Source organism: Thamnophis elegans, chromosome 12, assembly GCF_009769535.1.
Source record: "Thamnophis elegans isolate rThaEle1 chromosome 12, rThaEle1.pri, whole genome shotgun sequence".
Lineage (NCBI taxonomy): Eukaryota > Metazoa > Chordata > Lepidosauria > Squamata > Colubridae > Thamnophis > Thamnophis elegans.
In genome coordinates this window covers 20,606,238-20,613,698 of record NC_045552.1, presented here as the reverse complement: position 1 = coordinate 20,613,698, position 7,461 = coordinate 20,606,238, and the positions used below count along the sequence as shown (strand labels likewise).

Below are 7,461 nucleotides of genomic sequence, written 5' to 3'. Positions count from 1 at the left end.
TCATCAATTACTACCGATGTGTTTGTGATCCAAATTGAATATAGGGCAGCAGAGTCAGTTTTTCATCTTCTCTCTTTTTGTGGATACAGCCTAGAGTTGGAGATGGTTATCCTATTTTTCTTAGAACTGTTAGATTTCGGCAGCCGAAATGTAGATGACCACCAGATGGCAGCACATATAGTTTTCTTGTTCTCTTTGCTGCCTCTAATGTTCATTAAATTTTTGTATCACAGAGTTAAAATTTTAGATTAAAAGATGAGCAGCTCTAATTCTGCTGCTCATCTTTTAACCTCTTCTTGGCCCAATTCCCAGGGAAAAAAATCCCTTGGAATAATTTCATTTCTTCCACAAGGAAAAGTGAGGAAATCACAAATGATGCCTAGCTACTTATAGTGATTCAGGATAGTATTATTTAATTTTAAGCAGGATTTCGCATTGGTAGTAGATCAATAATGTCTAATTTTAAAACTCCTGTATCACTAAATTTTACTGGGTGGTCTTGAAGCAGTTAAATACTCCATCTAATATCTGGGAATCTGAAGGATCATTGGACAACTTATGCAACTGTAAGCTCTTTTGATGCAAATGTATTAATTTAGAAGGAGGTGACTAAACGCTGCCAGAGTAAACCTTAGTTTTTACTGTTATTTTAAGAACAATAACCCAGCTGAAGTTTCCCGCAATGTAACTTAATTCTGATGTGAAGTCAAAACAAAACTCAGAATACTTATTCCATAGAAAATTATTAATTATTGACAATAAATGTGAGGAGCCTGCTTTGTCCCTGCCACAGTACAGAGGTAGGTTGCTCCCAGTTTGGCCTGGATTAGTAGGGGCAGCAGCAGGAGGTTCCGCCCACCCGCCTGGATGCTTCTGCACATGCGCAGAAGCGGTGTGCACCATGCACAAGCAACCGATAATGTTGAGATTTGAAACCCACCTCTGCTACAGTGGTATATTGTAGAGTACTAAACACCATTTGGGCAAAATTAAAGTCCATTAAATGATATCCAGGAATCTCATTAACCCTCTGCATTGGTGAAGTTGTGTGCTTACTTCTCTTGTTGCTGATGGATTATAGAGCAATGTGATGAGAAGCTCACAGTTTAAATAGTGTTAGCATTGTACAGTTATTTTTGACCATCATATTCATTCTAATACAATACAATAGCAGAGTTGGAAGGGACCTTGGAGGTCTTCTAGTCCTGCCTGGGCAGGAAACCCTACACTGTTCCAGACAAATGGCTATCCAACATCATCTTAAAGATTTCCAGTTTTGGGGCATTCAAAACCTCTGGAGGCAAGCTGCTCCACTGATTAATTGTTCTAAATGTCAGGAAATTTCTCCTCAGTTCTAAGTTGTTTCTCTTCCTGATTAGTTTCCACCATTGCTTCTTGTTCTACCCTCTGGTGCTTTGGAGAATAGTTTGACTCCCTCTTCTTTGTGGCAACCCCTGAGATATTGGAACACTGCTATCACGTCTCCCCTAGTCCTTCTTTTCATTAAACTAGTCATACCCAGTTCCTGCAGCCATTCTTCATATGTTTCAGCCTCCAGTCCCCCAATCATCTTTGTTGCTCCTCTCTGCACTCTTTCTAGAGTCTCAACATCTTTTCTACATCGTGGCAACCAAAACTGAATGCAGTATTCCAAGTGTGGCCTTACCAAGGCATTATAAAGTGATATTAACACTTCACATGATCTTTGTGTTGTGAGGTTTGCTAGCACACTGTTGTAGAATGTGGAGATTGGGGTCTCAGCCTTTCATTACTTCCTACATTCTCAATTATATTCTCAAAATGCTGGTGGGGAGTCCCAGTTGAAGAACACTGAAAATGCTGGGTGTGCTCTTTTATTCATCCATCAGGAAAATAGACACCTTGGCAGTGTATGAGAGAGAGAGAAGATTGCTTATCCCTACTGATGGTGATCAGCAGAACCTTTCTGAGGACAACAGAATACGTATGTGACCGTTGAATTGCCTTGTTATCTCTGTAAAATGGTTGTGGCACCTCTTAGGCAAAGAACTTTCAACACTATTGAGGGCAGCAAAAAAGGAAAGTAAGCAGAAAAAATCATCGCAGCCAAACCCAAGTATGAAATTTGGTTTAATTTTATCTGCAGTTTTTATTTTATACATGTTAATTGGTACTAGAGAACAAGTGAGTTGGATCATCATTTTGGAGATAATTCCTTACCAGATTCCTCAATACCTTCATAATGGGAGAACTTCTAATGCAGCGGCCCCCACCTTTTGGGCACCGTGGGCTGGTTTTGTGGAGAACCGTGGGCTGGTTTTGTTTTTCCACAGACCGGGTGTGGGTGGGGGTGCTGGATGGGGCTTCACTTGCTTGTGTGAAACGGTTCCTGGCAGGCTGTGGGCAGGTACTGGTCCATGGACTGGGGTTGGGGACTCCTGTTCTAATGTACTGGAAATTTTCTTAAAAATTCAGGTGGATATTCAAAGATGTGTCTGACTTGACAACAATCCTTCATGACGAACTGCATAGCACAATCAAACATCTGGAGCTGATCACAGAAAATGCTTTATGACATCTTGTATTCATCCATAAAAAGAAATTATGTGTTCTGACCTAGGCTTCACAAAATCACGAAGCAGACTCCTTGTCCCAACAAAACCCCTTTTTGTTAAGCTAATGTGAATTCCTCTCATTCACATCCAGCAAAGTCCCGCCAAACAGTCTTTCAAGGGTGAATTTACAACCACAGACCTTATCAGGCTTGGAGAGCTTCCAGCACTTCCAAACACAGCCCTATACAAGAAAATACTTGGCAAGGAGTCTCTGAGAGTCAAGAACAAATCTTCACTAATTAAAAGAACAAATTGTCTCCTGCAAACTCCACTCCCCTTCTGCTCCTCTTCATTCCCTCTGGGAAGGGCCATTCACTGTCCACCTGTGCCTTTACTCCCGAGTTGGCCCTTGTTCCTTAACTCTGTTCCCTTCTCCTGATAGCTCTGCGCATGCGCACATCAGGAATAGGCTCCAGCTGTTCTTTTGCCCTTTGACTCCGAAGGCAGCTGATATCTGGCATACGATCTTGGCCCCATCTCTGCCTCCTACACAAAGTCCTCATCAGAGCCTTTTCCAGACTCCAGACTGGCCCATGTTCCTCCCCAACCTCTCTCTGAGACTGCCTCCAGCTCCACTTCAATTCCATTTGGACACATTTCTATAATTTCACCCATTTGAAGTACCTTGGTTGAAAAGTTTTTCCCTATGGTACCCCATTTCACCCACCTGAGGTTACACACATGAGAGTTTTAGTATTATATAGATAAGGGCATGTTTTAATACTTTTTTCCACCCACAGCACCAAATTTGTGATTTGCCTCGTTAGAATCTCATAGGCACCTGATGGGCCATTTTGAAAACAGAACTGGCTTTGAGACTGATTGGACACAATTTTGGATATTCTCTGTCTGCCCTTCCCATGCTTTGTGAGGACTTAACATAGTCCATGGCTTGCCTTACGTAATATTTGCAGCCAGGTGCCACATATTATAGATTAACAGAGTTGGAAGGTACTTTGGAGGTCATCTAGTCCAACCCCCTGACCAAGCAGACTCTATACCATTTCAGACAATCTCCAATCTCTTCTTGAAAGCCTCCAGGGATGAAGCTCCCACAACCTCTGAAAGCAACTTCTGTTCCATTGGTTGATTGTTCTTACTGTCAGAAAATTCCTCCTTATTTCCAGGTTGAATCTCTCCTTGGTCAGCTTCCATCCATTATTCCTTGTGTGGCCTTCAAAAGTGCTTTGGAGAATAGCTTGGCCCCCTCCTCTCTGTGGCAGCCCCTCTCTCAAATATTGGAAGACTGCTATCCTGTCTCCCCTGGTCTTTCTCTTCACTAGACTAGCCATGGCCAGTTCCCGCAACCGTTCATCCTATGTTTTAGCCTCCAGTCCCCTCATCATCCCTATTACTCTTCTCATCAGGTGATGTGACGTGATCTGTATTATCTTTCAACAAACTCTCTGATCTTTTTATTTCTATTTAAGCTGACCAGGAAACAGAATTATCAGTGCTATTGAAGCGGTGGTTGATTAATTAGTCCAGTATTTTGCATGTTTCAAGGTCAATAGAAGGAAGGGATCCAGTCTCCATAAGGTAATATCGGTAAATAAAATTCTGTCTTTAACAGTGGCAGCAGGAAAAATGTTCAATCTGTGAAAAAATGCTTTTGGATATTTTAAAAAAAAATATTGCATAGCTTTGCTTCTGTGTGTTCGTAGTGTTTCATTGTACAGCCATTAGAGTATATAAAGAGAATCTGAATGAACAAATGACAAAATCATCCAGATGTGGAGTCTGCCATTGTGAAACGTAATTGTTTCCCCAGTTAACACAATTCAATTAAAAGGGATAAGGAGCAGCAGTCTTGCGAATCATTAAACAGACAGGGCTAATTTAGGCCTATTCTGCCTTATATAAATCTTAACAAGCTTTGCCTCCCCCTCCCACACTTTACCATGACAGTTCTTTCTTCCAGAACTGCAAATATTTACTTACAGTTTACTCACGCATAGCTCTTGTTGCATTTCCAGGGTATAATGCTATTATCTCGCCAGCAAACTGCTAATCCTCTTCTGCAGTTAAAAATAATAATAAATGGCCGTATTCATGTTTGTGAGAATAAAGAAGGTGGAAGAGTCTTTTGTGAAATGGAACTGCACAGGCCACCTGGAGGAGGATCAGAATTGAATATCCCTGCACAGCTCCAAATAAACTTTGGACTTGCATGCCAACGAGGAAACTTTTCAATAGGTTTCAATATTTGTTATTTGATGTGAGAGACTACCAGTGTTTGCTGTGCCAACTGGGGAATTCTGGGAGTCCACACATCTTTAAAGTTTCTAAATTTGCAAAACATTAACATGGACTACCGGGAAACTAAAGTAGACTGGAAATTTCAGGGTGGGGACCAGAAAAGCAACAAAAAAATCTCAGTTAGTTTTTGTTTTAAATTTAAAAAATCATTGACATGCCCACAATAGGATTTTGAGCTTGACTTATGGGAGATCTTTCATTTCCATTCAAGAAGAGAAAAATGAAAAACTAAACTGAAATGAGACACAGACCCCCATTCTGTTTTTATAAATGTTCCACAAAATCAACTAAAAAGCTTTTGCTGGATTAGATGACCTTTGGGGTGGGGGGGGGTGGGGAGGGGGGAGAGATGGTACAGTATGTGGAATGCAGCCCTGTGTGGAAAAAGAAAAAGCTCCCTACGCAGGGAGTAAAAATAGCTTGTGGGCAAACATGCTTGTTTTAAATCTGCAGGAAGGGCCATTAGTTCAGCAATGAAGGAAAAGAGAATTTGGCCATGTGGTCCCTCCAGCTTCAGTTTTAGGCCGAGAGAAGAGAAGCTCAATCAATAGGCCGATTCATGTAAATGTAGAAAGTGACCCTTTGATAGGAAGGCGGCAAGCCTGCAGAGAGTTAAAACTGCTTGTGCAGGACTCGGCTTGTGTAGGAGGGAGTCAGAAGGCGAAGAAACTAATATTGCGTGCCCTGCAGCCCTTCCTTTCTTCAAAACGAGCCCATGTTGAAAGTAACCCAGAAGCAAAAGTTGCGCTTTTAATAAGATTTGTCCATCTGGGGGAAAAAGGGGGGGGAGCAGATTCCTTCAAACGTTTGGATAAATAAACCAACCTGCTCCCTCCTCCTACATTACAATATTGTCCTACATTACAATAGTTGTCCTACATTACAATAGTTTCTCAGAAGAATTGCCAGGATGAGTGTTTTGAAGTGCATTTTAATCATTGTTTTAAGGAAAGAAAATCCAATTCTGTCCTTTTAGGCACGGGGCAGGGTGTGGGGAGAAGGTCCTGCTTGTTTGAGTGCCAAAAAAATGTTAAAGAAGACCAAGGTCAATTTCCAAGAGAAGCCATGTTTGAAAGGCCACCAGAAGAACATGGATGCCCATCACAGGTCACTTCTAGGAGGGAGCAGGACCACCACCCCGAAAATGTAGTTACGATTGGTTCCAAAGTTCTGATGGCCGCAACCACTCCCACCTCATGGTTATTTGACTGCATTTTGGGGACTCTGCAATTACGGTGTTTTTCCGTGTTTGGTAAAAATGTTCCACAGTGAACAATACATTCGCTTAATGACTGCTGCAACAAAAAGTTGTAAAATTGAGCCTTTTGCATGATGATCCACTTCACAAGCATCGCAACGTTATGAGCAAGCTCTATTTCTGTTCATAAGTCAAGGCTACCTGCACATATACTTGCAAATCATGAATATAAGCTAAACAGAAAAACATGAAGTCTCCCACCACGCAAAGAGATCGTGAGCTGGAACCTCTTTAAGCCCACCTCCCACAATCGGGGCTGGAACCAATATCTTCCCAATGTATTGATTTCAATTCCTGGAATTCTTAGCCAACACATCGTTTACTAAAATCCCCTTCCAAGAGGGCAAAGCCTCCCCAAGGGAAATGGCATCAATGGTGAAATGACATCATTCCACACACACACAAAAGCAACAGGAATGTCGCCCATGAATGACACGAGGCCTCATCCTCGCCAGTGCTGGACACCAAATTGGAGATGGTTATAAGAGTAAAAGTAAAGATTTCCCCTGTCCACTTGTTACCAATTTGGGGTGGGGAGGCAGTACTCCTCTACATTTGTCAGCTGAGGGAGCCAGGATTGTCCAAAGACCCTTTCCGTGGTCATGTGGCCAGCATGAGCACAGTGGTGCAGTGGTTAGAGTGCAGTACTGCAGGCTCCTGCTGATCACCGGCTGCCAGCAGTTTGGCAGATCGAATCTCACCAGGCTCAAGGTTGACTCTGCCTTCCATCCTTCCAAGGAGGGTAAAATGAGGACCCAAGTTGTTGGGGGCAAAAGGCTGACTCTGTAAACCACCTAGAGAGGGCTGTAAAGCACCGTGAAGGGGTATATAAGTCTAAGTGCTACTGCTATTGCTATGATTATATGCTGAGGCACATGGAAAAAGTGGTGCCTATTTATCTAGGTACCACTAGAGAAATGTGGGAAATGTGGCTTCTCTTTAAGTTATATCAAGTCAGCTCAGCATGTGACTACCAAGCTGAGGTACCAACTACTACTGTGCAGCCTCAACCAAACTTCCAAGGCTATCTAGGAACTTTGCCTCCAGCCACACCTGAACTGGAAGCGAGGGACGTTTCCTCTACCTGTTCAATGGACAAAGCAGATGATTTATTTCCTTGCAGGTTAATCTGGGAAACTGGGAAGTGACTTATTATCTCCTCTGCTGCAAATGTTTGGGAACTCCTGCACCAGAAACTACAACAGAGAAGTGCCTAACTAACTCTGTTATAGATACTTTTATAGTCCCATTTCATCTCTTCACCCACTCCAGAACTGGCTCTCTTATTTGGAAAGGAAAATTTACTTGTGTGGATGTATGTATTTTAATTTTTTCTGGTCATTGACAAGA

The 7,461-nt window shown here is 42.3% G+C and overlaps 1 long non-coding RNA gene across 1 annotated transcript; it reads right to left on the bottom strand.

Moving 5' to 3' along the window:
- Positions 1–4,219: 4,219 nt before the first annotated feature.
- On the bottom strand, positions 4,220–4,827 carry LOC116515877. Its single transcript, XR_004256282.1, has 2 exons — positions 4,536–4,827; positions 4,220–4,296 (listed from the first exon to the last, which is right to left on the bottom strand). It is a non-coding gene; the product is annotated as an uncharacterized LOC116515877 (long non-coding RNA).
- Positions 4,828–7,461: the final 2,634 nt, after the last annotated feature.